The sequence below is a fragment of the Leptonychotes weddellii genome, chromosome 3 (genome assembly GCF_054177405.1).
Source record: "Leptonychotes weddellii isolate Sample4059 chromosome 3, ASM5417740v2, whole genome shotgun sequence".
NCBI lineage: Eukaryota > Metazoa > Chordata > Mammalia > Carnivora > Phocidae > Leptonychotes > Leptonychotes weddellii.
The window spans coordinates 65424357-65446071 of record NC_138371.1 but is presented as its reverse complement, the minus strand read 5'-3'; the positions used below and the strand labels follow the sequence as shown (position 1 = coordinate 65446071).

General features: G+C 37.4%; 1 protein-coding gene and 1 pseudogene across 25 annotated transcripts in view; both read right to left on the bottom strand.

Annotated features, from left to right (window-relative positions):
- BAZ2B (bromodomain adjacent to zinc finger domain 2B) overlaps positions 1-21715 on the bottom strand; it is a 346990-nt gene that overhangs the window by 242996 nt on the left and 82279 nt on the right. Inside the window, exon 1 of one of the 25 annotated variants that reach the window (XM_081814357.1) lies at positions 21299-21318. The exons of the other annotated variants lie outside the window; for them this stretch is intronic. The gene's annotated coding sequence lies outside the window, so the exon portion shown is untranslated. Of the gene's footprint in view, positions 1-21298; positions 21319-21715 lie in introns of those variants that run through there. 25 annotated transcript variants of the gene reach the window in all.
- Positions 16-14743, bottom strand: LOC145720544 (complement component 1 Q subcomponent-binding protein, mitochondrial pseudogene; annotated as a pseudogene).

Sequence of the window (21715 nt, the reverse complement as noted above, 5' to 3'; positions counted from 1 at the left end):
AAAAAAAAAAAGATGGTTAACATACTTTCCCTTCCTCCTTAAATAAGAGTATTTTTCCTGATACTCAGAATCATCTAACAAAATCAATTAGATATTTCCTACATATTAATTTTATAACTGTAATACAGTGATGCCCTCATTAAATGATGAAGACTAGGGTGCCTGGGTGGCTCAGTCAATTAAGCATCCAACTCTTGATTTCAGCTCAGTTCATGAACTAAGGTCATGAGAGGGAGCCCCAGGTTGGACACTGTGCTCAGTGGGGAGTCTGCTAGAGATTCTCTCTCCCTCTGCCCCTCTCCCAACTCTTGCTCTCTCTCCTCTTTCTCTCTCTAAAATGAATAAATAAATCTTTAAAAATATAAATAATAAATAAATGACTAGGACTTTGTCCCTGTGCTTAATGGCAGCAATCAAACTTCTTTCAAGTTTTCCACATCTCTCTCAGAAGTTTTGTCAGCTGTGACTTGCTTGCTGCCTGAATGCTTACTTAAAAATAATCTTTTTGGGGCGCCTGGGTGGCTCAGTCGGTTAAGCATCTGCCTTCGGCTCAGGTCATGATCTCAGGTTCATGAAATTGAGCCCCATGTTGGGCTCTGCGCTGGGTGTGTAGCCTGCTTAAGATCCACCCTGCCCCTCCCTGCTCATGCACTCTCTCTCTCAAAAAAAAAAAAGCGTTAACTAATCTTCAGTTGAACCAATTAATCAACTTCAAGCTTATAAATTTCTAACTTAAAAAAAAAAAAGGAATTTAAGCGGCGCCTCAGTGGCTCAGTTGGTTAAGCGACTGCCTTTGGCTCAGGTCATGATCCTGGAGTCCCAGGATCTAGTCCACATCGGGCTCCCTGCTCAGTAGGGAGTCTGCTTCTTCCTCTGACCCTCACCCCTCTCATGTGCCCTCTCTCTCTCAAATAAATAAAATCTTTAAAAAAAAATTAAGCGAGATCACTAATTATTCTCCCTGTTATATATCCAAATATTACTGGTATATATGAATTGGTCATTTGGGTTTTTTTTTGTTTTGTTTTATTTATTTATTTGAGAGAGAAAGAGAGAGAGCATGAGCAGGGGGAGACACAGAGGGAGAAGCAGGCTCCCAGCTGAGCAGGGAGCCCAGTGCTGGGCTTGACCCTAGGACCCTGGGATCATGACCTGAGCCGAAGGCAGACACTTAACCGACTGACCCACCCAGGCGCCCCTGAATTGGTCATTTTGAACATTAAAAAACCTAATAACATATCGTAAGAATAACTAAAAATATAGTGAAAAATTAAAATTATTCTACATAAAATAGACTGGCATAATATAAACTCTAAAACTAAATAATATAAATTAATGTATAAAAGCTTGAATTTAGAAGGGATGCACTAAATGGGTGATGGGTATTAAGGAGGCACTTGTGATGAGCACTGGGTGTTATATATATGTGACGAACTACTAAATTCCACTCTCGAAACTAGTATTACACTATATGTTAACTAAAATTTAAATAAAACTTGAAATACTAGGGAAAAAAAGCTTGAATTTAGATGTTCAGTTAAAATTTTGATCCTGTAAGATTTTATATGTTGAAGTTCATTACTAAGAAAAGATAGCATCCCTCTCCTCCTTCTACAATGCCAGTAGAGATAATTTTCTAAAACTGAAATCTGACTAAATCTTATGTCTCTCTCCTCCTAAAAACTTAACTTAAAAAAAGCCCACATTAATGATGTTCCATCACCTGCAAGTTTCTTCATCACTTGTCAGCCTGATCTTCCAACATTATTTGCTAGCAGTGTACTTTACCACTTTGCCCACGTGAACATACTTCAATTAATTCTTCAAAAATTTGTTAAGATTTCAACTTGTTTAATCACTATAATCTATGATGATATTACCAATTTTAAGGTCCAGTGCTTGTTGTAAACATGCAACTTTTGGATGATAAAATGTGGTCCTTGCCCTCAGGGTATAACAATATGCTGACTTTCTCCCTAAAATAGTACCCAATTTCTCAGAGCTACCTCTTTACATTAAATCTAATTCTTCTGATGTACTTATCACTCTTTATTGTAATTTACATGACTGTTTCCCCCCTGCTAGCCTGTGAACAGAGAGAAAAGTAACAGTGTTATGCATGTCTACACTCTCAGCACTCAGCCAAATGAATTACCAACAGTAGTTGTTCAGTGCTGCGGGGAATGGTATGCAGTATAGCATGATTGAAAAAAAAAATGCCAGTAAAAGGAAAATATCTTTGATAGCTACACCTTGTCATTATATAAACATATTTAAATAAGCTTTAATTTTAATCCACAGTATAAAAAATATTAGATATATCTATGAATTAATTATGAGTCATCTTAAGAAATAACAACTCCAAAATAGGATTTTCGCTATTTTAGAGACGCTACTCATATCTTGGACGGGACAATTCTTGATCGGGGTGAGGCTTCTTCAAACCTTGCTGATGGCTAGCATTGCCGGCCCTGCCCTCTTTGTCAGTACCTCCCTTCAATCATTGTGAAAAATCAAAACATCCTACACATTTGAAAATGTCCCCTTGGTGAATAATTCTCCTCTGAGAACCCCTGCTTAATTTTGTGTTCAACTTTATTTGCAAGTAAATCAACTACTTTAAATAGAATAGTTGCTGCACATCTCTAAAACTAAAAATTAAAATATATGTAAAATTTAAAATTTAATATGAAATCAGTTCTTCAAATATAAGTAAAGATTTAATACATTTAGCCACTCTATCTTAGGGAGATATACATAAACACAAAAGACTAAACAATCTATTTAAGTGTAGGAAAAAACCATAAAGTGTCCAATTTTTATTGGGAAAAAATAAGAAAATTTTTCTAACTACTAACACCAAAATTTTATGTGTGGATTGAGACTGGCACCACCCACAGGGTTGAATATTAGACAATTGTGCATCACATATGGTACCCAAGCTATCCTGTAGGAAGTGAATTCCACATTGTAGAAGAACTCATAGTGGTATCCGTATTCATTTGGTCAGCATATTGTCCAGAATCACAATATATACGTCAATGGTAAAGTGGGTATTATTGACTATTTTAAACTAAATTTCACAAGAGGGGCTTAAAAACATTTCTACCAAAACAAAACAAAACAAAACATGAATATGCTATGGTGTGAATGTGTGTGTACCCCCCAAATTTTATGTTGAAATTCTAAACTCCCAGTGTGTTAAGATTAGAAGAGAGGACCTTTGGGAGGTGATTAGGTCATGGGTAGAGCTCTCATGAATGGGATTGGGGCCTCTTAGCTCCCTGCTCCCTCCAACATGTGATAGCATGGTAAGATGGCTACGGTCTATGAACCACAAAGCAGGCTCTCACCAGACTTGGATTCTGCCAGCATCTTATCTTAGACTTCCCAGCCTCCAAAACTGTGACACATAAATTTCTATTGTCTATAAGCCACCCAGTCTATGGTATTCTGTTAGCCAAAACAGACCAAGATAGAGTATAATACAAGTAACAGAATCACAGAAATGACAGAAAAATGCCAAAGCTGATGCTTTTGCTCCTAGTTATCAGCCACATTATGGTGGGGTAGGGGGGAGGATGATCTCTGCCAAAAATAATAAAGAATTTAACAATAAATTACTTGTAATGTGGATATCTTATTATTGTTAACAACTATCATCCTAAGTGTCCAGTACACTTTGAGAAACTGGCTCATAACTTAAAGCCTTAATTTTTAGCAAAATATTTTAAGATATTATTTATATCATCTTTACCTCATCTTATTTTCATTTTACTTATTAGTATATCATATATCCTACATAATATATTAGAATATTAGTAAACTTCTATAATTCATAAACAAATATATGTATTTTATATAATTCATAAATACACACACACACACATACACATATATAGGTGATCTATGCTCCAAAACATTTTTACTGTTAGGGAAGCATAATCAAAACAGCTAAAACAAAACAAAACAAAACAAAAACAAACAAAACCCAGAAAAACAGTTCAAAGACCATTATTATATAAGATTGGAGCCTAAAAATCATGTAATCTAAGAAACATTTCTCAAACCTTAGAGTGAACTTGATTTAAAGACAATACTAAGGGGCACCTGGCTAGCTCAGTTGGTAGAGCATTCAACTCTTGATCTCGGGGTTGTAAGTTTGAGCCCCACACTGGGTGCAGAGAAAATAAAATCTTAAAAAAAGAGTGAAAGAGACAATACTATAAGAAAAGACACCTGGCAAAAAGCAGCTACTGCTAATCACCCACTCAATAGAAAACAAGTAAAAGTTCCTTGAAAACAAGGGCACCTGGGTGGCTCAGTAGGTTGAGCTTCCGACTCTTGATTTTGGCTCAGGTCGTGAGATCAAGCCCTAAGTTGGGCTCCGTGCTCAGTGTGGAGTCTGCTTGAGGATTCCCTCTCTGCCCCTCCCTCTGCCCCACTCTCTCTCTCTTTCTCTCAAATAAATAAATAAATAAAATCTAAAAAAAAAAGTTCTTCAAAAACAAAAACACTGCCTTTTCAGGAATACAGTTGTTTGGTGCTCCATTGCAATTCACAGAGAGTGCTTTTACAGATTGAAGGTTTGTGGCAACCTTGCCTTGAGCAAGCTATTGGCACCATTTTCCCAACAACATTTGCTCACAATGTGTCTCTGTGTCACATTTTGGTAATTCTTGGAATATTTCGATTTTTCTTTCTTTTTTTTTTTTTGAGGAAGGAGATAAACCAATTTTATTGTCCAGCATTATGTTATACAAAAATCTAGGAACAACAGATTTGTAGAGAATAAATGAATAGTAAATAAGAGAGCAATGGAAGTAATTTAAATTTGAATTATTTTCCATGATATTACAATGAAAACCATCCCAAAGTATGTGCGTGTCTGGCTTCAGAGTAGGTGTGCTCCCTGGCCAAAGCAAAACCTGCCATAAATTTAAGATGTTCAATGTCTTGTATGCTCTACTGACTCTTGACAAAAACTTTTGAGATCTTCAAGAAAAGTAATGTATTCCTGATGCTCCAGGGCTGTGCTGAGCTCCACTAACTCCACTACAAAAGTGCTGTCCACCCCTCAGCCTGCCAGGAAATCCATCAGGGGGTCATATAAAGTCTAAGCCAAGTGATCGGTGTTGAGCGTACTTCCCCTCAGGCTCGCCAATGGACTGAACGCTCATTTCCCTGGAGAAAATATCACTCTTGTCCTCCTCTCCCTGCCCAACTTCATCTTCTGGATAGTGACAGTCCAGCAGTAGGGCCTTCTTGCTACCATTCTTTATAACTTCAACCATGAAATTGGGAGTGGACGTCAACAATTCAGGCTCCTGTTCTTCAACCCTCTGCCCTTAGGAGGGCTCCTCCTCTCCTTCAAATGTTGGCAGGATGCTATTGTTAATGTTGAAAGTGACAATGAATGATCTTTTCTCTAGCAACTTTCCCCACTACTTTGGCTTCTGTCCCATTCACTTCCAGCTCCCAACTTCCAGCCACCTTGGGAAGGGACTTACGCTTCTGCCTCTTCCCTTCCTCCTTAATTTCATCACTCAGTAATTCAACAAAAGCTCTGTCCCCCTGAGTGGGCTGCATGCTGCAGCTGCACCCCCAGGATGCTCAAGAGCACAGGAGACTCAGCTGATCCATCCATTGCAGGCAGAGCAGCCCCAAGTGCCCCACAAAAGGCCCACTCAGGCTGCAGCAGAGGTTGAGGCAGCAGAGTTGGGACTGGTTGCAGAGCCCCTCCAACAGGGAAGCCCAGGGCATGGGGTGCTGGGCACAGCAGAGACAGCATTAGGGCTGCAGGCATGTGTGGGCATGAAGGTTGACCCAGGCAGAAGACCCCAGCCGGTGTCCCCCTGGAAGGCCTCTATTTCAAATTTTTTCATTATTATTATATTTGCTATGGTGATCTATGATCAGTGATCTTTGATGTTACTATTGTAATTGTTTTGGGGTGCCATGAACCATGCCTATATAAGATGATGAGCTTAATAAATGTTGGGTGTGTCCTGATTGCTCCACTGATGGATCTCTCTCCCTCAATTTGGGCCTCCCTATTCCCCAAGACAACTATATAGAAATTAAGTCAATTAACAACCCTACAATCACCTGTAAGTGTTCAAGGGAAAGGAAGAGTCACACTCTCTTTAAGTCAAAAGCTAGAAATGATTAAGCTTAGTGAGGAAGGCATGTTGAAAGCTGAAACAGGCCAAAAGTTAGGGCTCTTGTGCCCAACAGCCAAGTTGTGAATGCAAACAAAGAGTTCTTGAAGGAAATTAAAAATGCCACTCCAATGAGCACATGAATGATAATTAAGTGAAACAGCTTTATTGTTGATATGGAGAACATTTTAGCGGTCTGGATAGACGATCGCACCAGTCATAAAATTCCTTTAAGCCAAAGCCTAATCCAGAGCAAGGCACTAACTCTCTTCAATTCTATGAAGGCTGAGAGAGGAGAGGAAGCTGCCAAAGAAAAGTCAGATGCTAGCAAAGATTGTTTTATGAGGTTTAAGGAAAGAAACCATCTCCATAACATAAAAGTGCAAGGTGAAGCATCAAGTGCTGATATCAAAACTTCAGCAAGTTATCCAGAAGATCTAGCTAGGATAATTAAAGAAGGTGGCTACACTAAACAATAGATTTTCAATGTAGACAAAACAGCCTTCTATTGGAAGATGTCATCTAGGACTTTCATACCTAGAGAAAAGAAGTCAGTATCTGGTTTCAAAACTTCCAAAGAAAGGCTGACTCTTGTTAGGGATAAATGCAGCTGGTGACTTGAAGTTGAAGCCAATGCTTATTTGTCATTCCAAAAATCCTAGGTCCTTAAGAATTATGCTAAATCTACTCTAACTGTGCTCTATAAATGGAACAACAAAACCTGGATGACAGCCACATCTATTTACAACACGGTTTACCGAATATTTTAAGCCCACTGTTGAGACCTATGGCTCAGAAAAAAAAGACTCCTTTCAAAATATTACTACTCATTGACAATGCACCTGGTCACTCAAGAGCTCTGATGGAGATGTCCAATGAGATAAATGTTGTTTTCATTTCTGGTACTACAACATCATTCTGTAGCCCATGGATCGAGGAATAATTTTGATTTTCCCATCTTGTTATATAAGAAACACATTTTGTAAGGTTATCACTGCCAGATAGTGATTCTTCTGATGGATATGGGCAAAGTAAATAGAAAACCTCTGGACATGATTCACCATTCTAGATCCCATTAAGAACACTCATGATTCGGGTGCCTGGGTGGCTCAGTTGGTTAAGCGACTGTCTTCGGCTCAGGTCATGATCCTGGAGTCCCAGGATCGAGTCCCGCATCGGGCTCCTTGCTCAGCAGGGAGTCTGCTTCTCCCTCTGACCCTCCCCCCTCTCATGTGCTCGCTCTCTCTCATTCTCTCTCTCAAATAAATAAAATCTTTAAAAAAAAAAAAAGAACATTCGTGATTCATGGAAAGAAGTCAAAATATCAACATAACAGGAGTTTGGAAGAAGCTGATTCCAACTCTCATGAATGAACTTTGAAGGGTTAAAGACTTCAGTGGAGGAAGTAACTGCAAATGTGGTGGAAATAGCAAGAGAACTACAATTAGAAGTGGAGTCTTGAATATGTTACCAAATTGCTGCAATTTCATGATTAAACTTTAATGGATGAGGAGTTACTTCTTACAGCTGTGCAAAGAAAGTGGTTTTTTGAGATGGAATGTATTTCTGGTGAAGATGCTGTGAAGACTACTGAAATGACAACAAAGGACTTGGAATATTACATAAACTTAGTTGATAGAGCAGTGGTAGGGTTTGAGAGGATTGACTCCAGCTTTGAAAGCAGTTCTACTGTGGGGAATATTATGCAACCATAAAAAATGATGAGATGATGCCATTTGAGACAACATGGATAGACCAGAAGTGTTATGCTAAGTGAAACAGGTCAGACTGTGAAAGACAAATGCCATATGATTTCACTCATAAATGGAATCTAGAAACAAAAATAAAAACAAAAACAAATGAATAAACAAAGAACAGAACCGGACCTATAAATACAGAGAACAAACTAATGGTTGCCATAGAGGAGGGGAGAGGGGGTTTGAGCAAATCATGTGAAGGGGAATAGGAGATATAGGCTTCCAGTTATGGAATGAATAAGTCACAGGAATAAAAGGCACAACATAAGGAACACAGTCAATGAAACTGTAATAGCATAATATATAAACTTGTCAAACACTAAGTTGTATACCTGAAACTAACGTAATATTGTATGTCAACTGTAGTCAAATAAAATAAAAAAAGATATGTACATTGTTTTTAGACATAATGGTATCATTACACACTAAACAGACTATGGTATAGTATAAACATAACTTTTATATACACTGAGAAACCGAAAAATTAATTTGGCTCACTTTATTGCAATATTCACTTTATTGCTGTGGTCCTGAGCAGAATCCACAATATCTTCGAGGTATGCTTGTAGATTTAATATAGGAATTAAAAATTTTAAAGGAAGCAACCAGAGGAAAGCAGACTAAATTTAGGTTTCTAAAGCAAAAAATTCTTTAAAATGTGCTATTTCTTAATTGTAAAAAAGGAAAAGAACAGTGAAGGAAGCAAACTTCTACGAACTCAAATAGTTCATCTATTTACAATGTAAACTTTATCAGATTTACCTACATTTCAAGAAGAAAATTAAAAATACGAAGAAGAGGGGCACCTGGCTGGCTCAGTTGGTAGAGCATGCAACTCTTGATCTTAGGGTTGTGAGTTCAAGCCCCACATCAGGCATAGAAATTACTTAATAAAAAATTTTTTTAATTAGTCTAATATTTTTTTAAATGCAAAGCAGTACCTTTTAAATGTTTCTAATTAGCTTTAAAAAATAACATTTTACATTTTAAAATTTTATTTTAAAACATTTGTTTCTTGACATGATACACAAGTAATAGTCTGATTACATATAATAATATTTTTAATATCTTCTCAGAATTTAAAATCTATTTTTCCGAGTTCACTTAAATAGTATGTGTGGAAACATATTGACCACATTAGGCTTACATCACATAATATCACAACTCATTCCCTAGAAAATGTGTTATTTTAATACCTATGAATGAAAAGCATATTATAAACATCTAAAGGTATAACATCACAAAATGGATAGTAGTCTAACCATTCACAAGAATGAAAAGCTCTTTTCCAAGCTGTTAGAAAGGTTCTTTCCTAAGCTTTCTAGGCAAAACAAGTCTGAAGCAAATGAGAGTTAAGTTTCAGGGTTTTTTCTCCTACTCAACAGGCCTTACATTGCTTATTTTTAAAACAGGAGTCGTAAATGAAACACAACTACAGGTGAAGAGTTGGAATCCTCATTAATTTCAGTTGTGGTTGTCTTGCCAATTTCCCTAGTCCACTTCTGTTTCTATGGTAACAAAGGTAGAATCAGGAAGCAGAAGCAAAGATTTTAAGATAACAGTTATATAGGGATAGTCAAGTACTGAATTTCAAAAGATGAAAAGGAAGAATGGAATCACAATTCGTATAATTTTAAAGATACTCAAAGGAAGGAGTCTTCTAGTCCAGTATTCCTTGTTTTCATGGAAAAGCATTTACATTTTCATTATAACTTTTAAAAATTTTGATTCCACTCCCACTTTGGGTGGCCAAAAAACGAAACTAAACAAAACTCTAAAATCACCAAGTGTCCAGATTACCCTCCATCACAAAATTCACAGTACTAGAATTAAGCCTTTAAAATATGATAGCATATTTTGTGATCCTAACTGGGACTCCATTTTAGACTTTGATTTTCTTTGAAACAGTGGATTCTAATGTGACTTTTTATTTTCAAGCAAAGCAGCTACCTTTAAGAATGAAAATAAACCTTCTATTAATACTAGTATTAACCTTTCAAATATATGCATATACTTTATACAAATGAAATACATATGTGTCTGGAATACAAATTTCTTCAGCAAAGTTTCTAAATATTTCTGGGGTCATTTTAAGTTTGTGAGTGTCCAAAATCATGACTTTGTTAGATCCTTTGAACTGTTTATTCTTTTCCAAGTTGCTTTATGTTCAAAATATTCTTCTTCCTCTCTCAAAACATTGTCACTCCAAAGAGTCTATGTTTCTGTCTCTGTCTCTGTATCTGTGTCGTGTCTGTGTCTGTGTCTGTCTCATTACTCTGGGGGAAGCAAGCTGCCATGTCAGAAGGAGCACTATGGAAATGACCATGTGACAAAGAACTGAGGCCTCCTACTAACAGCCAACAAGGAACTGTCATTAACAATGTGAGCTTGGCATCAGATCCTCCAGCCCTAGTCGAGCTTTGAGATGACAGCTGTCCCAACTGGAAGCTTGATAGCCACCTCAAGAGAGACCCTGAGTTAAAACCACCTAAGCCAATCCCAGTTTCCTGACCCACAGAAACTAAAATACAAAGATTAGTAGAAAAAGCATGTTGGAAAATGATACATACAGTATAATGCTACTTAAGGTTTTAAAACATGCTAAATAATGCTGATAAACTTGAGTATTTTGCTAAATTAGATAACGAATAAGGTATCTTATTCACCTTTTTATTTCCTCCTACCCTAACTCAAAGAGTTCCTTGCCTAAAACAAATACTTAATAAGTAAATGACAAAGTAAAGCATTAAGATATAATGCAGTTTGGCCAAAACTCATACCTAATGCGCTTGCTCTTACTGCTAAGGGAAACAAAAATTTAAGCCCCTACCTCTATGTGACAACTAAAATAATAACAATAAATGTTCATTTATAAAATACATGATGTGCTAACCTGTAAACATCAGAAAACAAAGAGTATGTCCAAAGTCTACATTTCAACCACTTTTTACCACAATGAACATATAAACTTTGGCCAAATTTTTGCATCTTTAGCTACAGACAATCTGGAATATACCTCTGTTTAGTTCTATGCATCCAAATATTAATCCTCTTTTAAGAATGTTCTGGAGGGGCACCTGGGTGGCTCAGTCGGTTGAACGTCCGACTATTGATTTCAGCTTGGGTCATGATCTCGGGGTCATGAGATCCAGCCCCAAGTTGGGCTCCATATTCAGCAGGAGGATACTTCTCTTCCTCTCTCTCCCTCTACCTCTGCCCCTCCCCCCACCACTCATGTGCTCTCTAAAATAAATAAATAAATCTTAAAAAAATACAATAAAATGAAAAATAAATAAAAGTCCAAGCTGAGACTCTTCACTAAAAGTTAAAAAGTTTATTTTGTAGCCATAGTAGTTGTACAGTAGTGTACAGGCTTTACTAAGACATGCAAAAGCAAACTCAAGGAGGTTGGTTAACATTCTTGCTTGCTCCTATGAAAATAATCAGCCATAACCCCATAGTAAGACCAGCCTTTTGGGGGGGATCAAGAAAAATCTTTAAAATTATTATGATCATATCCCTCCAAAAATCTTAGCAAAACCATTCCTTCTAAACAATTCAAATACAAATATAATTCCCCAGTAAACAGAAACATATGATTATCTGTAACAATTAAGTATATACAAATTAGGGGTGCCTGGGTGGCTCAGTCCATTAAATGTCTGCCTTTGGCTCAGATCATGATCCCAGGGTCTTGGGATCAAGCTCGGTGTCGGTATCCCTGTTCAGTGGGGAGCCTGCTTCTTCCTCTGCCCCTCCCCTCATTCGCTCTCTCTCTTGAATAAATAAATAAAATCTTAAAAATATATATATACATATTAAAATAAAATTATCCCCATTTAGAATACAATAAAAAAAATTTTCAAAGTCCACAGGAAGGAGTAGAAGATAGTACAACTTCTCCTGAGGAGCATTTCATGAATATGTGAAAAGAGCCATAAAATCTGAATAAAACAGCATTCATTCACATAATCCCTCCCAAAAATCCACCCAAAAGTATCAAAACTAGTATAAGGAATCCATCATCAAAAAAGTCAGGGAAAATACCAACACTGTAACAAGACTCTGACTCTATACACATATGTTCCAAGGGTATAAGCGGCAGATTTTAAGAAATAAGAATATTCTGAAATGTCCCAACCCACAACTTACAGAATTGAAGTTTAGGAACATGGAAGGCCTATAGGAGAAATGGGAATCACAGAGCTTGGCGCTCATGTTCACTTTGGAGAAAGACATCAAGGGGCCTTTTGGGCCTCACTGTTCTAATTTTCCTTAACCTGTCATTAGGGTTGAAAAGGAGCCAGCTTTATAAGTGATGATCAAATCTGACTAAGCAGACACAAGTACTGACTCACCATACAAAATCCATAATCCACAGTATTACAGAGTAACAATTCTCCCCTTGCTGATATCCCCATCCACAGATATGCCAGGCTCTCTCTGGAGGAGGGGAATTGCTAAAATCAAAGGTTGACCCTCAAACATAGGATTACAGGTACACCCACAACACAGATCTCAAGAGATTCAGCAAAAAAGTTCTAGGAGAAAACAAACTATATTTCCTTTTGCCCAGTTCATCTTGTTGCTTATCCCAAATATTGAAAACCATCAACATCTAAACCTCTGTCTAGCAGAAATTATAAAATGAAAAACACTTAAAAAACACTAAGGTAGGGGTGCCTGGGTGGCTTAGTTGATTAAGCAGCTGCCTTTGGCTCAGGTCATGGTCTCAGGGTCCTGGGATCGAGCCCCACACTGGGCTCCCTGCTTAGCAGGAAGTCTGCTTCTCCCTCTCCCTCTGCCTGCCGCTCCCCCTGCTTGTGCTCTCTCTGTCAAATAAATAAACAAAAATCTTTTAAAACACACACACAAAGGTAAATAGAGAAAGCCATCAAGAATTACCAAGTTGCCTATGCATTTAAGTAAATTTCAACTTCCTTTCTGAATTTTTTTGAAGTCTTAATAGAAATAGATGAATACTTGCTTAACATGATTTTCAAAAACACATCTAACAAACCAAAAGCGAGCATCACAGACAATGATGAAGTATTTGAAGCATTTCAAAAATCAGAAAAAAATAAGGGTATGCTCAGTGTTAATACTAGTCAACTCTATTCTTAAACCAAAGAATAAAGTTATAAATATTAGAAGTGTGGCAGCAAAATCATCTCTATTTGCATAAGATATGATTACATATATGGAAAATCCTAGAGAATCAACTGAAAAATTACTAGAAAAAGTAGGAAAGTTGAGTAATTCAATCAATGGCCAGTAGGAATTACTCCACAATGCTTTGGGGAAAACTGAATAGCTTGTGGGGAAAAAAATAAAGCTGAGAGTTCACACTTCACCTCTTTCATTTAAGTAGATTCCATCTATGATAAAAATTCAAGTGTAGGGGCGCCTGGGTGGCTCAGTTGGTTAAGCGACTGCCTTCGGCTCAGGTCATGATCCTGGAGTCCCGCATCAGGCTCCCTGCTCAGCAGGGGGTCTGCTTGTCCCTCTGACCCTCTTCCCTCTCGTGCTGTCTCTCATTCTCTCTCTCTCAAATAAATAAAATCTTTAAAAAAAAAAAAATTCAAGTGTAAAGCAAAACAAACCTTAGAGCCATACACAAAAAGAATGCAACATTGGTCTTCTAAATACTTGTTATTTCTTCCTATATTGAAAATAACAATACTGGGGGGGGGGATTCCACAATAAATATCAGAAAAGGAAAGAAGGGAAAAAGAAGAAAGGAAAAAGAAAAAAAATAACTTAGTAATGTGTTAGAGCTTGCTCAGAGAAGTTCACAAGAGTCAATTGTTAACAATTGTGAAAATTGTTAAAATTTTCAGGAATTTCACGACCTAGTTGTTAAACATTATTAAAAATTTAAAAAGTCATTATTAAAAATTAAATTATATAGGGGTGACTGGGTGGCTCAGTTAGTTAAGTGTCCGACTCTTGGTTTCAGCTCAGGTCATGATCTCAGGGTTGTGGGATCAAGTCCATGTGGGGCTCCATGCTCAGAGGGGTGTCTGCTTGGGATTCTCTCTCTCTCCCTCTCCTTTGGCCCCTCTCCCACTCACACTCCCACTCTCTCTTTAAAATAAATACATAGGGGCACCTGGGTCACTCAGTCAGTAAAGCATCTGCCTTCAGCTCAGTTCATGGTCCCAGGGTCCTGTGATCCAGCCCCGCTCAGCGGGGAGTTTGCTTCTCCCTCTCCCTCTGCAGCTCCCCCTGCTTGTGCTCTCTTGCTCTCTGTCAAATAAATAAAATCTTAAATAATAATAATAAATAAAATAAAATAAATACATAAACCTTTAAAAAATTAAATTATATAAACACCAATCAATAAAGTATATTAAAAATAAGACAATAAACACTCAACTTCCTAATTATTTTACCACATTTTATTATTCTCTATGCTGTTGAGGTTATTTACATCTATTGTATCAGCTTGGTACAGATACTGTATAATAATTGTGTGTCTACACATCCCAACTCTGTTCAGTGGTATTAAATTGTTGGAATGAAATAGGCCGTGTCAGCAGTATTTACACCAGGGAAAAGAGCACACACTATAAATCGAGACTCCCTCTGCCAAACACACAAACCAGTTGTTACCAGAATACCACTGCATTAATGTAAACCATTCATTATGCTTTGACCCAGCAAGTCAATCTCCTGGAATGTTTCCTAATGAAATAAATTACAATATGCACAAAGCCTTAGTGATGTTTGATGTTAAATTATTATATGTTATATGTTAATCAAAAACAGTTTAAATGCCCCAAACTTGGGTAGTTGAATAAATTATTATATACTGTTTGAAAATATTTATTTTTTATTTTTTATTTTTTTAAAGAGTATGTATTTGAGAGAGAGAGACAGCGAGAGAGAGAGGGAACACAAGCAGGGGGAGCGGGAGAGGGAGAAGCAGGCTCCCCGCGGAGCAGGGAGCCCGATGCGGGACTCGATCCCAGGACCCTGGGATCATGACCTGAGCCGAAGGCAGATGCTTAACGACTGAGCCACCCAGGCGCCCCATGTTTGAAAATATTTAATGACACAAGAAAATGCCTCCTGATATAATCCAAAAAAGAATAAAGTAAAAAAGAATGAAAAACTACAAATATCTATTTCCTAAAAAAAAAAAAAACCACACACACACAAATACTTACATAGAAAAAAAGATCAGAAATTAAAACTTTGTTTTATGAAAAACCAGCAAAGAGGCATTTCTAGTTGAAAAAATTTTGTAAACATTTTATTTATTTATTTATTTATTTGAGAGAGAGAATGTGCATGAGCAAGGGGAGGGGCAGAGATAGAGGGAGGGAGAGAACCTCAAGCAGACACCTCGCTGAGCACAGAGCCTGACAGGGGCTCAATCTCATGACTGTGAGATCATGACCTGAGCCAAAATCAAGAGTCGGATCAGACATTTAACCAACTAAACCACCCAGGTGCCCCTCTACTTGAAGAATTTCTGATATCTGGAACTTGAACTCTGAAATTTCTTTCCACCAAAGCTCCAATCTCACTGCTATACACACCCACATCTTCTCAGTCCCTCTAATTACAGAGGTACCCCTCCTTCTAGTTAATGTCAATCAGTCTAACATGGGTTTGGAACCCATGTTTTCCCACTTCTCAAAGAATTTCTGAATTATATCCTCTGCCCCTATATCTTCATTCTCATCAAGAAAGTCATTTCAAGCCCACATTTCCTTCCTAGAAACTTGCCAATTTCTTTTCATTTCCCTTAAAAAACAACAACTATCCAAACTCCCCATGTTCCTATTTCTTTAGCTTTAGTCCAAACCACTCCACTAAAACTATTATTGCCAAGGTCACTAATGTCCTTTTTTTGCTTAATTTAATAGGATTTTTTAATTTGTTCTTACTTGATATCACAAAACCATTTCACTCTATGCCAGCTCCCTCATTTTCTTTTTAGAGAGGACGTTTATGAAACTAACTTGCTGTTTTTTCATTTATGAAAACTTTCATTTCATTAAATAAACTTCAATATAAAATAAAATAAAAATGCAAGTAATAGAATTTTGGATATTTGAGATTTTTATCTTTTTTTTTAAAGATTTTATTTATTTGACAGAGAGAGACACAACGAGAGAGGGAACACAGCAGGGGGAGTGGGAGGGGGAGAAGCAGGCTCCCCACTGAGCAGGGAGCCCAATGTGGGACTCCATCCCAGGATCCTGGGATCATGACCTGAGCCGAAGGCAGACGCTTAACAACTGAGCCACCCAGGCGCCCCTAAGATTTTTATCTTAATATTTTCTGTATTTTTCAAAACTTTTGAGAATACTTTTTGTCAAAAATACACCTTCAATTTTAAAACAAGTCTTGTTGTACATCTAAAACTAACATAATGTTATACGTCATTTGTACCTCAATTTTTTTAAATGTTAGAAAACAAACAAAATGAAATTAAGAAAAAATCAAAGAACAATGAACATGATTAACTCTAAGAAGGAATAACTGGCAAGTTGTAGAGTTGCATGTACAATTTACTTTTATCATAAACATATGGCACAAATATAAAACAATATGAGAATTTACCTTTTAAAGGTTCAAGTTGTATTCCCAAATAGTCATAATTCAGGCATCTAATAAGTATAATAGAATTATTTACCAGGATGATAACCCTATCTTAACAAGGAAAATTTATTCTTAACATGCTCAGTATTATCTAATAAAATTAGTATTTTTATAAAGAATTCTATTACAAGAGGTAGAAACAAAACAAAAATTTGACAATGCCAGGGCGCCTGGCTCAGTCAGTTAAGCATCTGCCTTCAGCTCAGGTCATAATCCCAGGGTTCTGGGATCAAGCCCCACGTCGGGCTCCCTGCTCAGAAGGGAGCCTGCTTCTCCCTCTCCCTCTTCTTCTGCCCCTGCTCCTGCGCTCGCTCTCTCTCTCTCTCTCACTCACTCTCTCAAATAAATAAATAAAATCTTAAAAAAAAAATTGACAATGCCTTAAAAAGTTGACCTTTAGTTATCTAGTTCAACATTCCTTATAATAGAGATTTTTTAGAGTATACAGCAGAAATGTGGTACAGATACTAAATGTTGACAGGAAGTTGGGTCTTAATATGGGCATTAAAGGGTAGTTTTACTAGCAAAAAGGAATGGGGAAGGGGATGTCTGGCTGTCTCTATCGGCAGAACATGCAACTCTTGATCTTGGGATCAGGAGTTCGAGCACCACTTGGGACACAGAGTTTACTTTAAAAAAAGGAATGGGAAGAATTATATGTCAAGAAACAAAATATATGAGAAGTGTCTATAAAAACTCTGGGAAGGAAGACATTTGTTTTTTAAAGATTTTATTTATTTATTTGTCAGAGACAGAGAGAGAGCACAAGCAGGGGGAGCAGCAGGCAGAGGGAGAAGCAGACTCCCCACCGAGCAGGGAGCCCAATGCGGGACTCGATCCCAGGACCCTGGGATCATGACCTCAGCTGAAGGCAGACACTTAACCGACTGAGCCACCCAGGCACCCGGTTTTGGTCTTTTTTGGTTTTTGTTTTTTAAATTTTATTTATTTATTTTAGAAAGAGAGAGAGAGTGTGAGTGTGAGTGTGAGTGTGCGGAGGGGCAGAGGGAGAACGAGAGAATCCCAGGCAGAGTCCATGCTGAGTACAGAGCCTGAAGTGGGGCTTGATCCCAAGACCCCAAGATCATGACTTGAGCCAAAACCAAGAGTCAATTGCTCAACCCATTGAGCCACCCAGGTGCCCCGGGAAGAAGACATTTTTTAAGCTTAAAAATGGAAACAATGGTTTTAAAAATCTGAAGAAATGACAAGTTAGTATTTCACATTTCTGTAAATAAAAAACTATTAAAAAGTTAAAGAATTATAATAAATATAATAAAAGCATAATATCATTAATACTTAGAAGAATTAATAAATAGCTTAAAATAAATATACTAAGACCTCTGTGCAGTAACAGGCAATGTCAAAGACAAATCACAAAAGAGAAACAGGTTACCTAAAAGATGCTCATTCTAATTAGTCACAGTAATGCAGATTAAATAAAGTACAATTCTTCTGCAATGGAGTCGACAATGGCTAAAAATGGTGACTATAACCCAATCCAATGAAGGTGTAGTGAAACAGGTATGGTTATCTACTACTAGTGAAATACTATAAACTCATACAATCCTTTCAAAACCCAAGTTTACAATACATATATTAAGAACCTTAAAGTATTCCCAGCCCTTAATCTAATAATTACATTTTGGGGGATTTTTCCTATGAAATGATGCCAGACAGCAACAAATAAAAGTACTATGCATAAAAATGTGCATTGAAGCATTATCTATACAGATCGGAAGTAAGGAATCAATCTATGTGTATGCACAACCATGGGCTCCACTATTAGCATTCCACTGTCGCACAAGGGAAGAATCAGATAACCCTGTGAGGAAGTACAGGGCTGGGAAAATTTCCAAAAATATAACTCTTCAGAAGTCTTAGAAAATAAGCAGATTTTACCAAGCAGAAAGAGAGGGAATAAGAATTGCATACAGGGAACATCATATGTAAAATCATGGATTCATGAAAGTCTATCCTCAGGGATCCATAAAAAGTATGGTCTGTTCGTAATATGTTTAGAACATGCTGCCTCCTATCTCCCAGGGGTTTTCAGAAAGTGATGTTTAGCAGTGGTTTAAACACATACAGAGCAATAAACACAAACAAAAATGAAAAATATGAGGTTAACTGGATGTGAGTATTCATCTTCATACAATGTGATACACCAGGAGTAAAGTAGAAGGGGTTTTAAAAAACAGATGAGGGTTTATCTTAAGCTAAACTCATCATTGTTAGATTGTTATGATATGTTAGAAATAATATCTAACCACTGGGAAGTGGTAAGCCACAGCCAATCTCACTTATTCTGTTTATTTATTTATTTATTTATTTAAGAGCATGCACACAAGCAAGGGGAGGGGCAGAGGGACAAGCAAACTCCTCATTGAGAGGAGAGCCCAATGCAGGGCTCTATCCCAGTACCCTGAGATCTTGACCTGGGCCAAAGGCAGATGCTTAACCGACTAAGTCACCCAGGTGCCCCCAACCTCTCTTGTTCTTACTTTTAATATCTGGAAAGGAGAAATAAGTGTTCAGCTACATCAAATTATTGTTATAGTCATAAGAAATAGATTTGCATGCAAGGTATTACAATCTCCAACCTCCCCAAACTAGCTCAACCCCATTCCTTTAAATTATCATGTACCTCATATTTATCCTCCTGCCCATTCTACTGCTATTAGTCTAGTCATTACCACCTGACACTGGAATTTCTGCAATAAGTCACTGGTCTTTTTTTTTACCTTTTTATTTCTTTTTTAATTTAATTTAATTTTATTATGTTATGTTAGTCACCATACATTACACCATTAGTTTTTGATGTAGTATTCCATGATTCATTGTTTGCGTATAACACCCAGTGCTCCATTCAATACGTGCCCTCCTTAATACCCATCACCAGGATAACACAGCCCACCACCCCCCTCCCCTCTGGTCTTTCTTTTAATAGTCTCTACTTTCTATACATTTAACAGAGATCTTCCGGATCTATCTTTCTAAATTTTTAATCATTTCACATCTCCACTTAAAAATCTATTACCTGGGGCACCTGGGTGGCTCAGTCATTAAGCATCTGCCTTCGGCTCAGGTCGTGGTCCCAGGGTCCTGGGACTGAGCCCCACATGGGGCTCCCTGCACAGCAGGAAGCCTGCTTTTCCCTCTCCCACTCCCTCTGCTTGTGTTCCTTCCCTCACTGTCTCTCTCTCTCTGTCAAATAAATAAATAAAATCTTTAAAAAAAATCTATTAGCTAACCCAAACCCCTTTGTAACTTTATCTCCCACTACACACACATTTTAGTTAGGTAGGGTTCCCTCCAATCTATCCTTCGTTCAGGTTGCTGTTCTAAAATATCTATTGCTGGGGTGCCTGGGTGGCTCAGATTGTTAAGTGTCTGCCTTCAGCTCAGGTTGTGATTCCGGGCTCCTGGGATCAAGCCCTGCATGGGGCTCCCTGTTCAGCGGGAAGCCTGCTTCTCCCTCTCCCCGACCCGTGTTCTTTCTCTCTCTCTCTCTCTCCCTCAAATAAATAAAATCTTAAAGTAAAGTAGGTTCCATGGCTACACACATTCTTGAAATCATGAACCTGAGATCAAGACGTGAGTGAAATCAAGAGTTGAATGTTTAAGCAACTGAGCCACACAGATGCCCCCAGTAGAGACTCATCTTATTGGGGGATGAGGGATAGTTTTAGTCAGTAGGCTATATCAAAATACAGTAAATATTATCTTTTACATGAATCATACTGGAGACAGATACATGATCTCTCAATAAGTCCAACACAGCCAGTTTGACTGCCAGCATTAAAGCAGATGTCATTTATGTAGTTGAGTTCCAGATATTCATAGATGGCCTGCACTTAGGAGCTATGATATACAAAAAAAATATTTATATTAAGACATAAGAGCCACAGTGACTGTAAGATGCCACACAATGAGAACTATCCAGAGAGCACCAGACTCGTGTATCCTGCCTATAGATAAAATCACTGAATGAATGATGTTTACTGAAATTGTTTTTCCTTTCCCACCCACAATTTTTCCTAACATAAATAATTTAATTTCAATGAGTTAAAATCACAAAAGATGAGATCGCACTCTATGTACATCCTTTCTAAGTAAATTATGACTTCCTTAAGCATATTATGGGCTACGTGTTTTATTTCTGAGCACTTTGAATTGTTTCTAGTTACTAAGTAATAGATGTCAGCCTGATTCTTGTTCTCAATTTAATGATCAATTTATTTAACTAATCACTACTGCCTAATATGTGATTATTAGCACATCACAATAGTATGAAACATGAAAAAATAAGTGATTTTTACTTGTTTCCATGGGTAACTATAGGATTACTTTCAGGTCTCTTGTGAAGTCCTGAGATTAACAAATATAAAAATAAACATGCATTTTTACCCAGGTAGATGTAAGTAATTTAGTTGGTACCTCTGGACTTAAGCAGAAACATATCAAATGCTACTTACTAAGAATAAAATATTTGCAATAAGTTGCAAAAAAGAGACCTATTTCACAAAAAGTGTCTCACATTAAAGCAAAAAAGGTCAAATCAAGATACTATGTCAATAGAATACTTCATTAAAAGCAACAACCCCAAAAAACCAAATACTGGAAAGTTCTGGTAATGTTCAATCTAGAACTTCCCTAATTTGCGGAAGGAAACAGGCATCAAAACCAGGATGCACAAGGAACCCCCCCCTTCAAAATCAATAAAAATAGGTCAACACCCCGACATATAATAGTAAAACTCACAAGTTTCAGAGACGAAGAGAAAATCCTGAAAGCAGCTCGGGACTGTAACCTACAATGGTAGAAACATTAGATTGGCAGCAGACCTATCCACAGAGACCTGGCAGGCCAGAAAGGACTGGCATGATATATTCAGGGCACTAAATGAGAAAAATATGCAGTCAAAAATACTATATCCAGGTAGGCTGCCATTGAAAATAGAAGGAGAGATAAAAAGCTTCCAGGACAAACAAAAACTAAAAGAATTTGCGAACAGCAAACCAGCCCTACAAGAAATATTGAAAGGGGTCCACTAAGCAAAGAGAGAGCCTAAAAGTAACATACACCAGAAAGGAACAGAGACAATATACAGTAACAGTCACTTTACAGGCAATACAATGGCACTAAATTCATATCTTCCAATAGTCACCCCAAATGTAA